The sequence below is a fragment of the Ornithorhynchus anatinus genome, chromosome 12, assembly GCF_004115215.2.
Source record: "Ornithorhynchus anatinus isolate Pmale09 chromosome 12, mOrnAna1.pri.v4, whole genome shotgun sequence".
Classification (NCBI taxonomy): domain Eukaryota; kingdom Metazoa; phylum Chordata; class Mammalia; order Monotremata; family Ornithorhynchidae; genus Ornithorhynchus; species Ornithorhynchus anatinus.
Window position 1 is genome coordinate 55,528,869 of NC_041739.1, and position 18,802 is coordinate 55,547,670.

Consider the following 18,802-nt stretch of genomic DNA (forward strand, 5'->3'; position numbering starts at 1 on the left):
CTGAGACTGTTAACTTCCAAAAGGGCAGCCCAGATTTAAATAAACGACAAAATAAAGAAATTGAGGGGAGAGAAGGGGGGAAGCTGGATGGGGTGCAGTGAATAATAATCATTATTATTATTATTATAGTACTTAATATATAAATTACTTAAGCACTTACTATGCGCCAAGCACTGTTCTAAATGCTGAGGTAGATACAAGCTAATCAGGTTGGACACAGTCCCTATCCCACATGGGGCTCACACTCTTAATCCCCATTTTACACATGAGGTAAATGAGGCCCAGAGAACTGAAGTGACTTGTCCCTGGTCACCCAGAAGACATGTGACGGAGATGGGATTAGAACCCAGGTCCTTCTGACTCCCAGGGCCGTGTTCTATCCACTAAGCCACGCTGCTTCTCAGGAAAGGGAGAGCAGGTAACACTTTTAAGTAAGGTGGAGTGTGAAAACAGAAATACCTGCAGAGCAGGTGGAGGATGGACCATATGGACATCTACAGTTAAATTGGGTGAGATCATCATCACCAACATCATTGCAAGGAATGACAGTGAAACACAACCACCTCCACATGAAACAGAAACTCCTTAACGAAGGCTTTAAGGCACTCAATCCTCTGGCCCCCTCCTACTGATTTCCTACTACAACTCAAACTGCACACTTCACTCTAACACCAACCTACTCACTGTATCGTGATCTTGTCTATCCTGCTACCGACGCTTTGCTCGTGTCTTGCCTCTGGCCTAGAATTCCCTCCCCCTTCATACCTGACAGTCTCCTCGCCTTCTCAGCCTTATTTAAATCATAATTTCTCCGAGAGGCCTTCCCCAACTAAGCCCTCATTTCCTCTACTCCCTCTCCCTTCTGCATTGCCTACATACTTGGATCTGTACCCTTTGAAGCACATAATATTCACCCCACCCTCAGCCCTTCAGCATTTATGTACCTACAATATATATTAATGACCGTCTCCCCTTCTAGATCGTAAGCTCCTTGAGGGCAGGGAATGTGACCATCGACGTTATTGCATGTAGACGCCAAAGTGCTTAGTACAGTGCTTCTGCCCACCATAAGTGTTCAGTAAATATCACCAAGGATATTTAGCGGGGGGGGGGGGGGGAGAGGAAGAGGAGGAGGAGGAAGCGAAGCAGCAAAAGGAAAGAGTGCTGCTGAATCTTGAACTGAACTTCTGCCAGCTCCGAGAGAAATTATTTTCAGACACTGTCAGGCAGAGAGAAGACGGGGCCTCTGGGAACAGCTGCACAAATATCACCGACAGCAACCGAGAATGCCCCGTTTAGAAGAGAAAGACAAAGACGAGGTGCTTCATTGTGGGCCTCCCTCTTCAGTGCCTTCACGTGTCTGAATCCCGAGTTTCTTTCTATAGAAGAAAACTAAAATCAAACACCTACAGCAATCCAAGATTCAGGAGATGGTCATTTCTACACATTCTGACAAGGAAGGGCAAGGCCAAACTCTGACTGCTACTGAGCTTAAAAGCCAGAAGGCATAAAGCAAGTGAGGGCTTTTAATTGGGGTGGAAGGGAACTTTTGGTCTACTGCAGTGCCCAAATTCATCAGGGTGGCCTAGCTGTTAGAGCATGGGCCGGGGAGTCAGAAGGACTTGGGTTTTGACACACTTGACTGCCGTGGAATCTTGAGCAACTCATTTCACTTCTCGGGGCCTCAGATACCTCAGCAGATTAAGATGATGGGTCCCATGTGAGATAAGGACTGAGACCAACCTGAATAGCTTGCATCTACCCCAGTGCTTATTACAGTGCCTGGCACATAGTAAGTGCTTAACAAATACCACTAAAAAACAAAAAAAAAGAAAAAATTCAAATCCCACAGAAAAACAGGTCCAGAGGTGACCGGGGAACCACTGGCCTTCACCACTTATCCCTCAGGCTCAGGTATAGTAGCCATGGACAGACCTCAGGAAGACCATATACCTGCTGTGTGACCTTAGGCAAGTCACTTCACTTCCTCTAATAATAATAACTGTGGTATTTAAGTGCTTACTTGGTGCCAGGCACTGTACTAAGCATGGGGGTGGATACAAGTTTATCAGGTTGGACACTGTCCCTGTCCCACATGGGGCTCACAGTTTCAATCCCCATTTTACAGATGAGGTAACTGAGGCACAAAGAAGTGAACTAACTTGCCCAAGGTCACACAGCAGACAAGTGGCGGAGCCGGGATTAGGACCCATGACCTTCTGATTCCCAGGCCCGTGCTCTATCCACTACAACATGCTGATTCTCTGTGCCTCAGTTACCTTTATGATGGGGATTAAAACTGTGAGCCCCATGTGGTAGAGGGACTGTGTTCCAACCTGATTAGCTTATATCTATCTCGGGCCTTAGTACAGGGCCTAGCACACAGTAACTGCTTAACAAATACTATTTTAAAAAAAGACCAGATGCGCTTTGGGCCAACCCGAAAGTAGCGGACGCTTGTGACTTCAGACGCAGGTTACATAACGCAACGTGATGACATCATGCGGAGCCTGTCACAAAAACCTGCAGGCTAGAATGAGCTCCTGCCTCCCCTCCCCTACCTGGCTCTGGAGCCACACTACTCCCCTCCCAGAGCCCTATAAGTTCCTTGTGGGCAGGGAATGTTTCACTTTAGCCTGTACTTCCCAAACACCAAATACAGTTTGCCACACCAAGTGGGCGCTCAATAAATGCTATGACTCTACTACTACTAGAAGCAGTGTGGCATAGTAGACAGAACACAGGCCTGGAAGTCAAAGAATGTGGGTTCTAATCCCAGCTCGGGCACGTCTGATGTGTGACCTTAGGGAAGTCATTTTACTTTTCTGCACCTCAGTTACCTCATCTGTAAAATGGAGATTGAGACCGTGAGCCCCATGTGGGACAGGGAGTGGGTCCAACCAAATTACCTGGTATCTACACCAGTGCTTAGAACAGCGCTGGGCACATAGTAAGCACTTAAATACTATTATTATTATTATTACTACTTCTACAAACACAACCCCATTCTTCACTCCAATGACTCCCAGCCCCTCAGTGAGCATCATTTTCAGGTTTCTCTTATTAGTATTACTATTATTTTTTCCAGCATTTGAACACCACAACAGAACCCAGCATAGACCCAACTGAGGAACAAGCAGCACCTCCCTGCCAGCCCAAACACATCTCTTCCAAGAGGCCTTCCCCGATTGAGCCTTCTTTTCCTCTTCTCCCACACCCTTCTGTGTCGCCCTGACTTGCTCCCTTTATTCATCCTCCTCCCAGCCCCACAGCACTTATGTACATAGCTGTCATTTATTTATATTAATATCTGTCTCCCCTCTAAGACTCTAGATTCTAAGATCATTGAGGATAAGGAATGTACCTATTTATTGTTTATTGCACTCTCCCAAGCGCTTAGTACAGTGCTCCGCACACAGTGAGCGCTCAATAAATGCAATTGACTGACTGACAAACAAGAGAATCACTGTGGCCAATGGAAAGAGCCCAGGCCTGGGAGTCACGATATCTGGGTTCTAAACTGTGGCTCTGGCACATGCCTGCTGTGTGACCTTAGGCAAGTCACTTAATTTACCTGAGCCTCAGTTTCCTCATCTGTAAAATGGAGATTAAATACCTGTTCAATCTCCTCAAATTGGAGAGGAGGATAGGATTATCCTGTATATATCCTAGTGCTCATCACAGTGCTTAGCATATAGAAAGGGCTTAACAAATACCACAAAACCCCCACAAAACTCCTAGGAGATGAAAACTTGGAAGGAACAGCAAGGAGTGTGGACTCAGGCCAAGAACAGACTGCGGTAGCCAGCCCAGCAGTTCATTAGTGTTTCACATTGGTACCTGGTCTTCCTCTCTGAAAAATTCATTTCCCTTTTGCTTCTTTCCACATTCACCTAAGAAACCAGTTCTCATGTGTCGCTCTTTTACTCCATCACCCAGGCAGAGATTTAGGGGATTGTGGGGTTGGGGGGGATGGGGGGAGAGGTGCAACCCGGGCTCAGTCATTATCCTAGGTCCCATCAAATGCTCCCAGCCCTAAGGGAAGCTGATTTTCACACCAGCTCTCAGAAGAGATGCTTTGCTCAATACCTGAAGGTCACAGGCTTCCTGGAGCAAGAAAAGAGTTAAGATCCAGTGTCTACTGGAAGTTGAAAAGGGGAAAAGAAATGCACCACTTTGAGCTTAAAAAAACAAAAAGCTCGGTACAAAACCGAAGCCACAAACTGGGTACTGAACCACACCAATCACTCTGTGTTCTAGGTTCATGTCACGAGACACTTGTGGCAAAAAACATTCAACTTTTCAGCATGGGGCTGGGGTTTGAGTTTCATGAGCAGGGATGGGAGGAGGGGCAAGGGAGATTGAGAGATGATAGGCTTTTAAATTCATTTCCATCTTCTTCAAAGTAATTGTAGCCCACTGGCGGCTTATCTGTAAATACAGCAAGATTCCAATTAACTTGTTTTAAGTAAAGGCAATACATATTGTTCTACTTAAGGACAAAATACCCCCTACGCTGTTGACTCCCAGACTCTCACCCCAATTCAATTCTGTCTCAAGCTTAGGTAAGGTTATTTTCTCCCGAGTTCGGAACTGAAGCCATGGGAGAAAGAGTCATTGTTCTAGGAAGTTTGCAAGTTTAAATGAAGTACTAATGGACATGGAAATCTGCCCATAACCCTCCATAAATGGGGTACTTGCTAAGCACTGTACTAAACACTGGGGTAGAGACAAAATAATCGGGTTGGACACACAGTCCCTGTCCTGCCCACAATTTAGAAAGAGAGAGAGAGAGAACAAGTATTTGATCCCCATTTTACAAACGAGGAAACAGGCACAGAGGAAGTGAAATGACTTGTCCAAGGTCATGAAGCAAGCAAGTGGTGGGGAGGTATTTAGAATCCAGGTCCTCTGCTCCCAGATCTGTGCCCTTTCCATTAGGCTATACTGCTTCCCCAAAATAAAGGCAGCGGTTTGTATTTCTACTTGAATCCCAAAACTGTTCCAAAAGGAGAGGAACATATTCTACAGACAGGGAACTTAGACCTGAGGATTTAAAACAAACAAAAAAACCTCTCAGCACAAAAAGATTTAAAACTCACCCAAGTCCTTCTAAGTCTATGACTGCAGTCCAAGTCGGTGTCCTAAACTGCCCCTAGAGCCCACCCTTCTTAGAAGACCCTTAACTCCAGACAACATAAGCACGGTGTAGGGGAGAGAGCCGGGGCCTGGGAATCAAAAGGTCGTGAGTTCTAATCCCACCTCCGCCACTTGTCTGCTGTTTGACCTTAGGCAGGTCACTTCACTTCTCTGTGCCTCAATTCACTCATCTGTCAAATGGGGATGGAGACTGAGCCCCGTGTCAGACAGGGACTGTGTCCCATCCCAGTGCTTGGGACAGTGCTTGACACGGAGGAAGCCCTTAACAGATACCACAATTATTATTAAGACCAGTGGAAGTGCTTAACAAATACCACAATTACTATTATTAAGACCATTGGAAGTGCTTAACAAATACCACAATTACTATTATTAAGACCATTGGAAGTGCTTAACAGATACCACAATTACTATTATTATTACTACGACCATATCCCAGTAAGAGGATGCATATTCACCGGGTGAGGCGAAATGCACATTTTGGGGGTGAGGGGAAATCCACATTTACGGGTACGGGACCGGGGGGGGGGGGGGGGGGGGGGGGGGGCGGGTGGTGGTGAGATAAAATAGACAAAGCACTTTTCCTTCCGGAGGGTCCGAGGAGTCCAGAAACGTCCCAGGACTTTCCGGAGTTACTTTTGGAAAAAGAAAGAAAAAGAAAGGGGTGGGTGTTAAGGAGAAGAGGAGGACTGTCTCCCCGATTGCTCTCAGGCCTGCAGGGACCCCCCCACCTCCTCTGAGCCCCAAGTTTCACCTACCCCTCTTCCAGGAGAGCCGGGGTCCGAGGCCCACGAGAGACGGTCCGGTCCTGGGGCGGGGTGGGAAGGGGGGGGCCGGTCCTAGGGGTCCTGGGGGGGCCCGGGGGGCCGGTCCTGGGGGTCCTGGAGGTCCGGTCCTGGGGGTCCTGGGGGTCCTGGGGGTCCTGGAGGTCCGGGGGTCCGGTCCTGGGGGGGGGGGCCGGTCCTGGGGGTCCTGGGGGGGGGGGCAGTCCTGGCGATCCGTTGGTCCGGTCCTTGGGGTCTGGCGGTCCGGTCCGGTCCTTGGGGTCCAGGGATCCGGTCCTGGAGGGGTCCGGTCCTGGGGGGGCCTGGGGGGCCCAGTCCAGGGGGTTCGTTGGCCCGGTCCTTGGGGGACGGTCCGTTCCTGGGGGCCTGGGGGTCCGGTCCTGGGAATCCGATCTGGGGGGGCGGGGGGAGGTGTCCTGTCCTGGGGGTCCTGGGGGAGAGGCCGGTGGTCCTGGGGGTCCGTTGGTCCGGTCCTTGAGGTCCGGTCCTGGTTGGGGGGGGGGTCTGGTCCTGGGGGTCCTGGGAGCTCCTGGGGGGGGGGGTCCGGTTCTGGGAGGGGTCCTAGGTGTCCAGTGGGACCGGTCCTGGGGGGATCCGGCTCTCACTCGTCCCGGCAGCGGGGGGCGTTCGGACCCATCCCCTCCATCCTCGGGACGGTGGTCTCGGGGAGACCCCCCAACCACCCCCTTCGGGCCGGCGATCTGGGGGGAGCCCCCCCCCTCCAGGGGCAGGTCCGAGGCAGGTCCGGGGCAGGTCCGGGGGCGGTCCTGGCCTGGAGGAAGCCCGGCCGTAGCGCTTAGAGTCTCCGGAGAAGTTGGAGGGAGGGATTGTATGTGACGAGCGTGTGTGTGTATGTGTAGTGTGGGCAGGGCAGAAGTCTGGCACTCCCCCCCGGCTCGGGCTCCCCCGGGGCTCCGGGATGGCCTTCCGCTCAACCCCCTGAGCTGCCCTGCCGGGGGTCCCCCTGCCAGCCGCCCCCGGGGGTCTGGGGGCTCCCCCGGGCTCCGAGGACTTGCCCCCCACCAGCTGCGCTCGACCCGGGAGCCCACCTGCCCCGATGCCCTGCCGGGGCTCCCCCTGCTGGGGCGCCCCCTGCCGGAGCTCCCCCTGTCGGGGCTCCCCCCTACTGGGGTGCCCCCCTGCTCCCCCTTTCAGGGCTCCTCTCCCCATTCCCTCCCCGAGGTCCCGCGGTGTCCCTCCGCGCTGCCCCTCTTAGCTCCCCCCTGCTGGGGTTCCCCCCTGCTGGGGCTCCCCCCTGCTGGGGCTTTGCAACCCATCCTCCCACAGACCCTGAGGTGTCCCTCCAAGCCGCCCCCCTGGACTCCCCACGTCGGGGCTCCCCTCGTCGAGGATCCCCTCTTCGTGCCCTCCCTCAGGCCCTGAAGTGTCCCTCCGCGCCACCCCTTGGCTCTCCCTGTCGGGGGTCCCCCCTTCCAGACCATCCCCAGGCTCTGAGGATCCCTCCGGGCTCCCCCTTTTGAGGCTCCCCTCTGTGTGCCCAACCCTAGTCTCTGAGGTGTCCCTCCATGCCACCCCCTAGGCTCTCCCCATAAGCACTGGATCTGGGGAGACTAGTCGGGCACTGGCCTGGCCGAGGAAGATTTGGGGGACATGGTTGACCACAAGCTGAACATGAGTCAGCAGGGTGCTGCCATTCCTTGAAATGCCTGCAAAAAATCAATAAAATCTACCCTTTCCTCTCCAACCAAACTGATACCTTGTTAATCCTGCCTTGATTACTTTATCAGCCTCCTTGCTGACCTCCCTGCCCCTCCCCAGTCCAGTCCACACTTCACTCTGTTGGCCAAGTCATTTCTTTTCTTTTCTTTTTTATACAAAAATGCTCAGGCCTTGTTTCCCCATTCCTCAAGAACCTCCAGTGGTTGCCCATCTGCCTCCACATCAAAAGGAACTACTCATTATTGGCTTTAAAGCACTCAATCACCTCGCCCCCTCCAATCTCACCTCACCACTCGCCTGCTACAACCCACTGACCCACTTCGCTCCTCAAATGCCAACCTTCTCTTTGTACCTCAATCTCGTATATCTCATTCCCGACCTCTCGCTCCCATCCTGCCTCTGGCCTGGAACGCCCTCCCTCTTCATATCCAATGGACGATAACTCTCCTCCCCTTCAGAGCCTTTTTGAAGGCCCATCTCCTCCAAGAGGCCTTCCCTGACTAAGCCCTCATTTCCTTTTCTTCCACTCCCTTCTGTGTCACCCTGACTTGCTCCTTTTATTCATCCATCCTCCCATCCCCACAGCACTTAGGTCCATATCTTTCATTTGTTTATTTATATTAACATCCGTCTCCCCCTCTAGACTGTAACTCATTGCGGGCAAGAATGTGTTTGATGTACTGCTATACTGTACTCTCTCAAGTACTTAGTCCAGTGCTCTGCACACAGTAAGCCCTCAATAAATATGATCTGTTTGATTGATGTCATCAACGGACACAAGACGAGACCAGAGCCAGAAAATAATCTTACCCCTCCACATGATCAAACATAGGGTTAATCTTGTAGCTGACTGTTTGGGCAACCTCTTTCACAAATGCTGTGGCCACACTGGAAGAAGGCCAGAGAGAAGGAGTTAATAACTTCAGGGGTACACAGTACCTCTAGGATAATAATGTATTTGTATTTGTTAAGCGCTTACTATGTGCCGAGCACTGTTCTAAGCGCTGGGGTAGACACAGGGGAATCAGGTTGTCCCACGTGGGGCTCACAGTCTTAATCCCCATTTTACAGATGAGGTAACTGAGGCACCGAGAAGTTGTGACTTGCCCAAAGTCACACAGCTGACAAGTGATAGAGCCGGGGTTCGAACCCATGACCTCTGACTCCAAAGCCCGTACTCTTTCCAGTGAGCCACGCTGCTTCCCGTAGGATCATTCCCCAGTGCTCAGTACAGTGCTCTGCAAGAGGGAGCAGTTTGTGGTCTAGTGGAAAAAGCATGGGCCTGGGTTCTAATCCCCACCCTGCTGTTAGGCAAGTCACAAATTCTCTATACCTCAGTTTCTGCATCTGTAAAATGGAGAGTAAATCCTACTACTACCTCTACTTAGGCTGTGAGCCGCATGTGGAACAGGGACTATGTCCAATCTGAATATCTTGCACCACTCCTGGCACTCAGAACAGTGCCTGACATACAATAAGCGCTTAACAAATGCCACCTTATTAAGAAATGTTCATTAAATACTAAATATTTAACCTTAAGAGGTGGTTAAGGTTCAACTCAAGCACTTAGTACATTAACGAATGAATGAATTCAATAACCATCTTCAGGAATTTGAAGGGTTTTATGGGTATGAGGTTGACCAGCTCTCTTTTTCCACCGAGATCTATACAAGAGGAACTGGCCTTAAAGCACAGGAGATTTGAGTTGGACAAAAGCAAGAACTCCTGGCTTGATGTAATAACCAGAAGAAGTCACCAAGTGAGGATGTTCAGCTATCTAATGGATGTTTGAGGAAAGAAATGACACCCACCTGCCGTGGTGGTTCGGCCTATTACCTAACCAGAGACTGGACCAAAAGGTCCCCTGAGCTTCCTTTTGGCTCCGGGAATGTATAAACTCTCCGTACCTCTGGCATCTATTTACCCAGACAAGCCTCTGGCTATTAAATCTATGGGTCTGGGGGGTAAGGTGGTGGTGGGGGCGGGGGCCGTGGAGGGGCTAGCCTATTTGGTTGCCTTTTTAAGCTAATATCATTAATCGTTTCAAAACCCTGGTAATTATCTCCTTCACTCTGAGGCCATGGTGGCAACTGAAAGGAGTGGCAAGGGTCAACTTTGGGCTGATACAGTCAAACACTTCAAAGAAAATTTCTTGAGAAGGAATGTGGTCTGGGAGAGGCAGAGCACCTGGATTCTCAACTCGCCTCGGCCACGTGCCTGCTGTGTGCCCTTGGGAATGTCACAGCTTCTCTGAGCCTCAGTTTCCTCGTGTAAAATGAGGGTTCAGTATCTGGTCTCCCTCCTACTTAGCCTGGAAGGTCCTTGTGGACAAGGACTGGCCCCTATCTGATTATCTTGTATCTGCCTCGGCACTTAGCACAGTGTTCTTAGCAAATAGTAAATGCTTATTAGATACCGTAATTATTTATTTCTTCTAGTTTTCCCAACTACAAGTCTCCAGGGATAAGCGCTCTGTTCAGTCCCCTCGGGAGGTGAAGAGGGATCTTCGGTACACATGCAGCGTAAGGCCGGGTGTTTGACTAAGGATTCCTTAGAGAAGTAGCATGGCCTAGTGGAAAGATCACGGGCCTGGGAATCAGAAGGACGTGGGTTCTGATACCAGCTCTGCCACTTAACTGCTCTATGACCTTGGGCAAGTCACTTCGCTTCTCTGTACCTCAGTTACCTCATCTGAAAATGGCGATTAAGACTGTGAGGCCCATGTGGGACAGAGACTGAGACTAACTTGATTATCTTGTATCTACCCCAGCGCTCAGTACAGTGTCTGGAACATAGTAATAATAATGCCACAATAATAATAATAATTTTCAACAAACTGAGACTGTAGCATCCATGGCAGGGCCTCCGCTTCGATTCTGCAAAGTGGCGGGAGGAGGGCACAACTCTGACAGGAAATGCCACTTCCTGGTCTTACCACTTCCTCGTGCCAGACTGAACTGTCTGGCCCTGAGGAGTCCCTGATCTGTATGAAGCTTAAGAAGATGCGCTTAAGAGGATCATCAAATCTTGGCAGTCTGCTTCAAGTAGCCAGTGGCCCAGGATGTCCAGGCTGCACTGGTTCCTGCTTTGGAGGATTCCCACCTCTCCAAGACAAGAGTGCTTCTGGACCCCTGAGACTTCCAAGTGGGCTCCTCAGGGAAGATCAAGGCCAAGAGCCCACACACCTACCAGAACAGCCAAGACAGTGCCAACCTCTCTGCCCTCCATGAATAATGTGGCCTGCACAGTCTAACCCGAATCCTCACCAGGACAGCCTGGTTTCTAGTCCTGCCTCTACCACTGGACTTTTTGTGTGAACTTGCACAAGTCACTTCACCTCTCTCACTTCCTTCTGCCGTTATCCCTTGAAAAGCAGAGTGGCCTAGTGGAAAGGGGACAGGTCGGGAGCTGGAGGCCCTGGGTTCTAATTCCGGCTCTGCCACTTGTCTTCTGTGTGGCCTTGGATGAGTGGCTTAACTTATCCATGCCTCAGTTCCCTTAACTGCAAAATGGGGATTCGACACCTGTTCTCCCTCCTACTAAGACTGTGAGCTCCATATTCATTCATTCATTCAATCAATCGTATTTAGTGAGCATTTACTTTGTATGGACCACTGAACTAAGCACTTGGGATAGTACAATACACCAATAAACAGACACATTCCCTGCCCATCATAATCATGGGACCTGATGATCTGGTATCTACCCCGGCGCACATTACAGTGCTTGGCATATAGTAAGTGCTCAACAAAAACCACAGAGATTTTTATTATTTGCCCTACCTCAAGAGGATATGTTTAGGACACATGAGATAGATATGAAGGTGCATGGGAAAATTAAAGCTCCTGATAAATTCATTCTTCTATCATTCTTGTTATCATCACTGTTGTGCATAATTCTAGATTGGGAAATCCCACAGGAGTCAAATGTTGAAATCACTCTACTGGCCCCCAAACCTGAACCGCTTAGCAGCCAAGACAAGAGCAGTCCCCAAAAAAAACCCTACCTTCCATGCCAAATCCACTCGGATGTTTGTCTTTCCAGGGCAAAACCACGTTAATGACTTAGGCAGCCCTGCGTAAGTTGTCTTTAGACGTTTTCCAGATGCGGCCAAAGAAGAGGGTGCCCAATCCCAAGCTTAGCAAAATCAATCCTGAATCCTTTCAGGAAAATCTGGGCATGTGGGCCGATAAGATCTCTAGAGCAAGAAACCAAGCAGCCCCTTCCACAGGCCTCCCACTCAGACTTAAAACAAAGCTGAGCGTTACTTCGGTGAATTTGGGAGCGTGAGAGTTCAGAGGCCGTTTTGTGAATAAACAGATCCCTTCTCTACTAGCCTCACAACTGGTTGTGTTTAGTAAACACCAGTAAATGTGGACGATTTATTAATCTACTAACTGCATCCTTTCAAGGGAATTATTCCCTTTTTGCATTTTAAGCCACATTACGACTGTTTCAGACCACAGTGAACTTCTAACAAATATCCACAGACTTGTCTTATAAACGATCACTGGTAATTTAATAAATAGTTATTATATAAATTTGTCAAGCCTTCCCAGACTGTTCTATAATTGTGTGGTGTTAGTAGTAGTAAGAATAATTGCATTATTACTGGCTTGCCACCTGGTATGAGCTGCATACAACACAGACCGAGAATGTCCCTGTTAAACTTAAATTTTCAGGCTACTATTTTGAACCTCCATGAGCCAGGACAACCTATATCTTAGGATGGAGGTTTTGAAACATAAAGGCCAAATCTGCTTGGAAGTCATCTCTGCCTCCCATCCCCAGACACACACACACTCCCCACCCCCATATATTCCGGAAACCTAACTAGCAATTAGAAATCCAGCACAAGTCTGTTGAAAGCAAATTATTCTTATTGCTATTTTTTATAAAACTATTCGTATTTTGGCCCACCTGCCTTTTATAAATTTGGAAAGGACTCTGTCCACGCAGCAGTTTTGGACTAGGCAATTGAGAGAATAAGAAAGGGTGAGGACATTTGGCTTTCTCTGTGTGTTTCATTTCCACCTTAAACACTCACAAAAACAAGAAGACAACTCGAGCGCATTTTCCTTCTCCACGGTGCAATATCAGCAGGAAACCACAGCCACAGGACAGCTACGCCACACGGCTAGATGCTTGCAAAATTCTCGACTTGAAAAAATGATTATGTAATTCTCAGTGAGTCCCAGAGGCTGGATGGAACATGCTATGAGGACAAAACCAGTTTAGAAATTGCAAATGGAACTTTTTTCACAGTACATAGTCTTTGACAATTTCCTGACGCATCTTCCTCCAAAAAACCCACACAAGGGAACAGGGTTCTGTTTTCACTGTGGCACCAGTCAGGAAAACCACTGTCTTTTTTGCCCCCTTGCAAATCTAAAATTTTACTTTACATCTGTACACATTACTTTGGGCTCAACTAAAGTAGGTAACAATAATAATTGTTATATTTGTTAATCACTTACTATGTACCAGGCACCATACTAGGTATTGGGGTAGATACAAGTTAATCGGGTAGGACACAGTCCCTGTCCCATGTAGGGTTCACAGTCTTAATCCCCATTTTATAGACGAGGGAAGTGAGACACAGAGAAGTGAAGTGACTTGCCCAAGGTCAGACAGCAGACGAGTGGTAATTTGTGAACTGGCTTGAAAAGCACAGGGAATAACAGGAAGTAACTTTTTAAGAAGTCTCAAAGCAAAGTTATCCATTCATCTGGTTTTCCAGTGAGTTGTCTGGGATGGACAAATTCCAAATATCCAAGCACTTACTATGTGACAGGTACTGTACTAAGTGCTAAGGTAGAGATGAGGTAATTAGGTCAGACGCAGACCATATCCTAAATGGGGCTCACAATCTTTATCCCCATTTTATAGACGAGTTAACAGACACAGAGAAGTGAACTGAGTTGTGCAAGGTCATACAGCAGACAATTTACCCCATTAGTAAGTCTAGAATGAGGGAAATCCCTACGACTAGCTTTTTATATACAATTTCAGCGAGGGCAGCTCCCTTCAAAAATTAGGGACCAGATGGCTTCTGGCAATCACTTTCACCGGCCCACACAAACACAGGAGAGAGAAATGCACAGCAAAGCCCTTATGAAAAGATGGTTGAGTTCGTCTTCGGCGCTGAGCTTAATTATGATTTTGTCTTTGGGTGGAACTCATTAAAGTGGATGTCAGAAGAACACCTAGAGAGTTTCTACTGTAATTCAATTTTAATGAAGTTGATCAGCATTTTCAGCGATGTTAATAATAGTAATAAAAAAACAAACCCAGACTATTGCCTTCTATGTTCAGTTCTGCCAGAACACACACTGTTGCTAATGTGGAGAATTAGGGGACAAACATCCAACAAAATAGGTCCACCTGGGGTCAACGGGACCCATGGGTGTGACGTCGGAATGGGGGACCTCTACCATGCTGCTTCTCCTCCTCAGTGTGGGACAAGGACTGTGTCCAACCCAATTACCTTCTGTCTACCCCAGGACTCAGCACAGTGCCTGGCACATAGTAAGGGTTTCACAAATGCCACAATTCTTCTTTTCCTTATTATTATACTTATCAATCCCCATTTTACAGATGAAGAAAATAAAGCCAAGAGAAGTGAAGTGACCTGCTCAAGGTCACAGTGCAGACAAGTGGCAGAGCCGGGATTAAAACAAAGGTCCTTCTGACTCCCAGGCCCATGCTCTAACCAGTAGACCATGCTGCTTCTCAGCATCACCGTCCTCAAAGACTGAGGCCCCAGAACGTGGACCAATTAAACAGGACCCGGCCAGAGCAATACTAAAAGGATCCCCCACCCACCTGGCTGCCCCCCCCCCCCCACCCCCCACCCCCAGACTCTGCCCTCGCCTTTCGGCTCTGGGAGCCGAAACCCAGCTCGGGGTTGTTTAAGATCACAACCGGCTCTGGAAGCTGGCAACTGGTCCCAGTGGCTGGAGGCCCAGGGAATTAACACACACATCATGCTGCTTCTCAGCAAGCAGGGCCAGGGGATGAAGTCTGCAGACGGCCAGGTTTGAGGGGAGTGTGTGTGAACAAACGCTGTCTCTGTCACGAGCAAGAAGGGGAATGAGGAAGGCGGGAAGCACAGAAGGCAAAGGAGTGTGTTTCCCCTCTCCCCATGCCCCTTCCAGCTTCCCGGACAACCTGTTCCTGTCTGTTTCTCTGCCTCCAAGACGGCATTCGGAATGACATTTTATCTTGTCGACTCCTCGAGTCTCTGGTAGCCACTACTGTTTCCGGCAGAGTCCAAGCTTAGAACAGCGCTAAACTTGACCGGCTGAGGTGCTAACACCAAGAATCCAAGGCTGGCTTCCAGAGGGGGTGGACCGACGAGGGAAAGAAGAGCAGTCCACTTAGCAAAAAGCAGCAAGAAGAATACCACCTTGTACTCGTAAACTGCGTTTTTCATTTTTCCAAAACCACTTTCAGGCAATGATCTCATTTTATCCTCACATCATCTCTGCGAGGAGTGGAGAGACTGGGGCTGCGCTCCTCATTTTACAGATGGGGAAACTGAAGTGGGGCAGGAAGGCCGGGGGCAGTTATCCACCAGGAAAAAGCAGCATGCCTGGCTTCTCCCTCTCCACCCACCCCCATCCCTCTACACCCTGGATACAGAAAAACACTTCTTTACTAGAACCTGGTTTGCTTAGCCTCACAAATGTCAGGAAACTATTCCCTTGGCCAGCCAGAGTTGAATTTTGCCCTGAAACCGACCATCTCACATAAATTCTTGGACACTGACTTTCCCCTAAATAGAGACACAAGGATCCTGCATAAGCAGAAAGACAGGTGAATTTTATAACAAAATCTGGAGATGAAAGGACTTGTTATTTGTTTATTGTACAAAATTCTGAACTGGCTTGACTTAACTGCCTTATTGTGAGGTAGGCTAAATTCAACTTGTTTACCTTTCCTCTGAGATAGCCTCTTTATACATCTTTTTTTTTTATTCCCAATCTCTCCCCTTTCTTACCAGTGGGCTCTCTCTCATTCTACCTGCCTGCTTTGACTAGAGAATGCTGATTGTTATGGGGGAAATACAATGTTGCCTAGCATTTACTAAGCACTTTTATCTTGAATCGGCAAGGACATTACCATAGTGAGAAGCCAGAGTTGGGAACACAAGAAAAACAATATACAAAAGCAGAATAATAAAGAACCATGATTTAAGAGCTTTTCTAATTATTCCAGCGACTAACATCATTGACAAATTACACCATCTGAACACAGCACATTAACTTGCATTTTTTCCCCCTAGCCTGTTCGTAATTCAGACCCCACCAATCAATAATAATGATGATATTTGTTAAGTATTTTTACTACGTGCCAAGCATCATACTAAACGCTCCAGTACATGGGAAGATAATCAGGTCAGACACAGTCCCTGTAAGGGAGAGGGAGAGCGAATATTTAATCTCCATTTAACAGATGAAGAAAGTGAGGAATAGAGAAGAAGTTGAGTGATTTGCCCAAGGTCACAAAGCAGGCAAGTGGTAGAGTCAGAATCAGAACCAAAAGAAGCAGTGTTGCCTAATGGATAGAACACGGGCCTGGGAATCAGAACGGCCTGGGTTCTAATCGCGGCTCCACCACTTGTCTGCCGTGTGACCTTGGGCTAGTCAGTTTGCTTCTCTGTGCTTCAGTTCCCTCATTTGTAAAATAGGGGTTAAGGCTGAGAGTCCAACGTGGGACATGGACTGTGACCAATCTGATTAGCTTGTGCCTACCCCCGATTTTAGTATGGTGCCCAGGATCTAGCAAGAGCTTCACAGACACCATTAAAAAAAGAAAAAGGTCCTTGGATTCCCAGGCCTGGGCTGTATATCATACCTACTGTCTCCCCTTGTGGGCAGGGAATGTGCCTGTTATCTTGCTTTATTGTGCCTTTCCAAGCACTTAGTACAGTGCTCTGCACAAAGTAAGTGCTCAATAAATACGACTGACTGACTGCTAAATGCAAAGCATTTGGGGAATTAGAACAGCAGCAAAAAAAGCCATTCCCTGCCCTCAAGGAATGGCTTGAATTTTTTCCTCTAATACCTACAAAAGTAGCTACAAATCATGGCAGAAAGAGGAAGAATAAGGAAATAACAGAATGGGCCAGGACGAAATAGCTGAATGAATCACTGACTATATATTCATTCATTCATTCAATAGTATTTATTGAGCGCTTACTATGTGCAGAGCACTGTACTAAGCGCTTGGAATGAACAAGTCGGCAACAGATAGAGACAGTCCCTGCCGTTTGACGGGTTTACCCTCTAATCGGGGGAGAGTGGCAAGGAGTCCTACCTCAGACACTGGGCAAAGCAGACTGGGCTTCTGGATCCAAATCTTTCTAGAAAAATCAACATGTTATGCAACTGTCTAGATCTTAAAGGGAGATGGAGGAGTAGGAATGATGCTTTCATATTACTCTCTTTGGTGTTCCTCTTTTCGACACCTCCAAACCAGGTGGGATTTCACCTTCTCCTCAAAAGAGCATCTGTGTTACTAAAAAGTGTTACTCCACCAGTAGTTAAAATTCAGGCCCCCGGTTTTTACCATGATAGATGGGAAAATTAAAGTCCCCATCCGGAGAAAGAGCAATGTATTTAAGCAGACACGCAAAGCCACCTGGAGTGCAGGAATAAACATTACAGGCATGATCAGTTTTTAATGCAGTCATGTTGACAGATCAAGGAATCCTGAGGAACTCCAGATAATAATTAAGTTAAAGGCGTGTCATCAGATCTGAATTCCCGGGGCCTTTGCTCAGCTGGCTGACTAGGCTTTCCGCAGGGCAGTTGTTCAACTATTTATCAGGGTTTTTCTCCCGGGGACATGGAGAAAATGAGGAGAGAGGTCGAGAATTCTCTGCCTTTGGGTGGGAGGGAAGTGGGAGGAAAATGAAGGTGGGAGAGAGAGAGGGAGGGAGTGGAGGAGGCAGGGAAAAGAGCGAGGCTATGTAGGTCAGAGGGCAAGATATGCTCCTTTCTGGATTCCTAAAATCCAGTGAGGAAAATCTTCTCCGCCCTGGAGCTTAAACTCAGGCTTGGCAAACCTCCCTTTCCCATAGGTCTCAGGACAGATGGCTTCTAGAGGTTAGAGCCCAAGAAGCCTCAGCTTTCCTGGTAGTTCATGATCTCCCTCATCAGTTCTAAGGGCTGGGCAACCATGGGACTGGGAGTCAGAAAACCTGGGTTCAAATTCTAGGTTTTTCTTTAAATGGTACTGTGTGCCAGGTACTGTAATAAGCACCGGGGTAGATACAAGATTATCAGGTTGGACACAACCCCTGCCCAATGTGGAGCTCATATTCTTAATCCCCATTTTACAGATGAAGTAACTGAGGCACAGAGAAGTGACTTGCCCAAGGTCACACAGCAGGCAAGTGGCAGAACGGGGATTAGAAGCCAGGTCCTTCTGACTTCCAACCTTTTCTCTATTCATTAGGCCACGCTACTTCTCTGGCTCTGTCCCTTGCCTGCTGTATGTCCTGGGAAAATTTACAACCTCTGGGGGCCTCAGTATCCTCACCTCTAAATTGGAGATTAAACAGATGGGGAGTCCTACTTAGATCGTAATCATTACTTGACAAATCTCATCATTTTTTCTTAATGGCATTTGTTAAGTACTTATATTGTGCCAGGCACTGAGCTAAATACTGGGGTAGACACAAGGTAATCAGTCTGAACACAGTCCATGTCCACAATGGGGCTCACAGTCTTATTCCCCGTTATACAAATGAGGTAACTGAAGCACAAAGAAGTGAAGCAATTTGCCCGACGTCACAGAGCAGATAAGTGGCAGAACTGGGATTAGAACCTGGGTCCTTATGACTCTCAGGACTATTCTCTATCCACTAGGTCATGCTGCTTCTCGATAATAATAATAATAATATATTATTATTACTTCACACTCTGTGAAGGTATAGGGTTTAGACTTTCACGGGAGGCAGAGGAGATATATGGTGTTCCTTCTTTCCAGATTGCATGCCGTGGTATTTGCACACAGCATCACTGAACATTAAGAAACTGCTTTCTCAGCCACGGCATTTCACAGAACTAGGACAGAAGTTCCACACTCACAAACCAGAGGCCCAGGACAGTCGCCAAATCAAGCCAACGGCAGGAAAGGGCCCTGCATTCCTGTGGACCTAACCCATT

The 18,802-nt window shown here is 48.2% G+C and overlaps 1 protein-coding gene across 3 annotated transcripts in view; it reads right to left on the reverse strand.

The window, feature by feature from the left end:
- The window catches only part of ARHGAP24 (Rho GTPase activating protein 24), a 299,225-nt gene that overhangs the window by 246,218 nt on the left and 34,205 nt on the right, over positions 1 to 18,802 (reverse strand). Inside the window, exon 1 of one of the 3 annotated variants that reach the window (XM_029077192.2) lies at positions 5,919 to 5,973. The exons of 1 other annotated variant lie outside the window; for it this stretch is intronic. The gene's annotated coding sequence lies outside the window, so the exon portion shown is untranslated. Of the gene's footprint in view, positions 1 to 5,918; positions 5,974 to 18,802 lie in introns of those variants that run through there. One more of the 3 variants, XM_029077188.2, reaches the window with a different exon arrangement.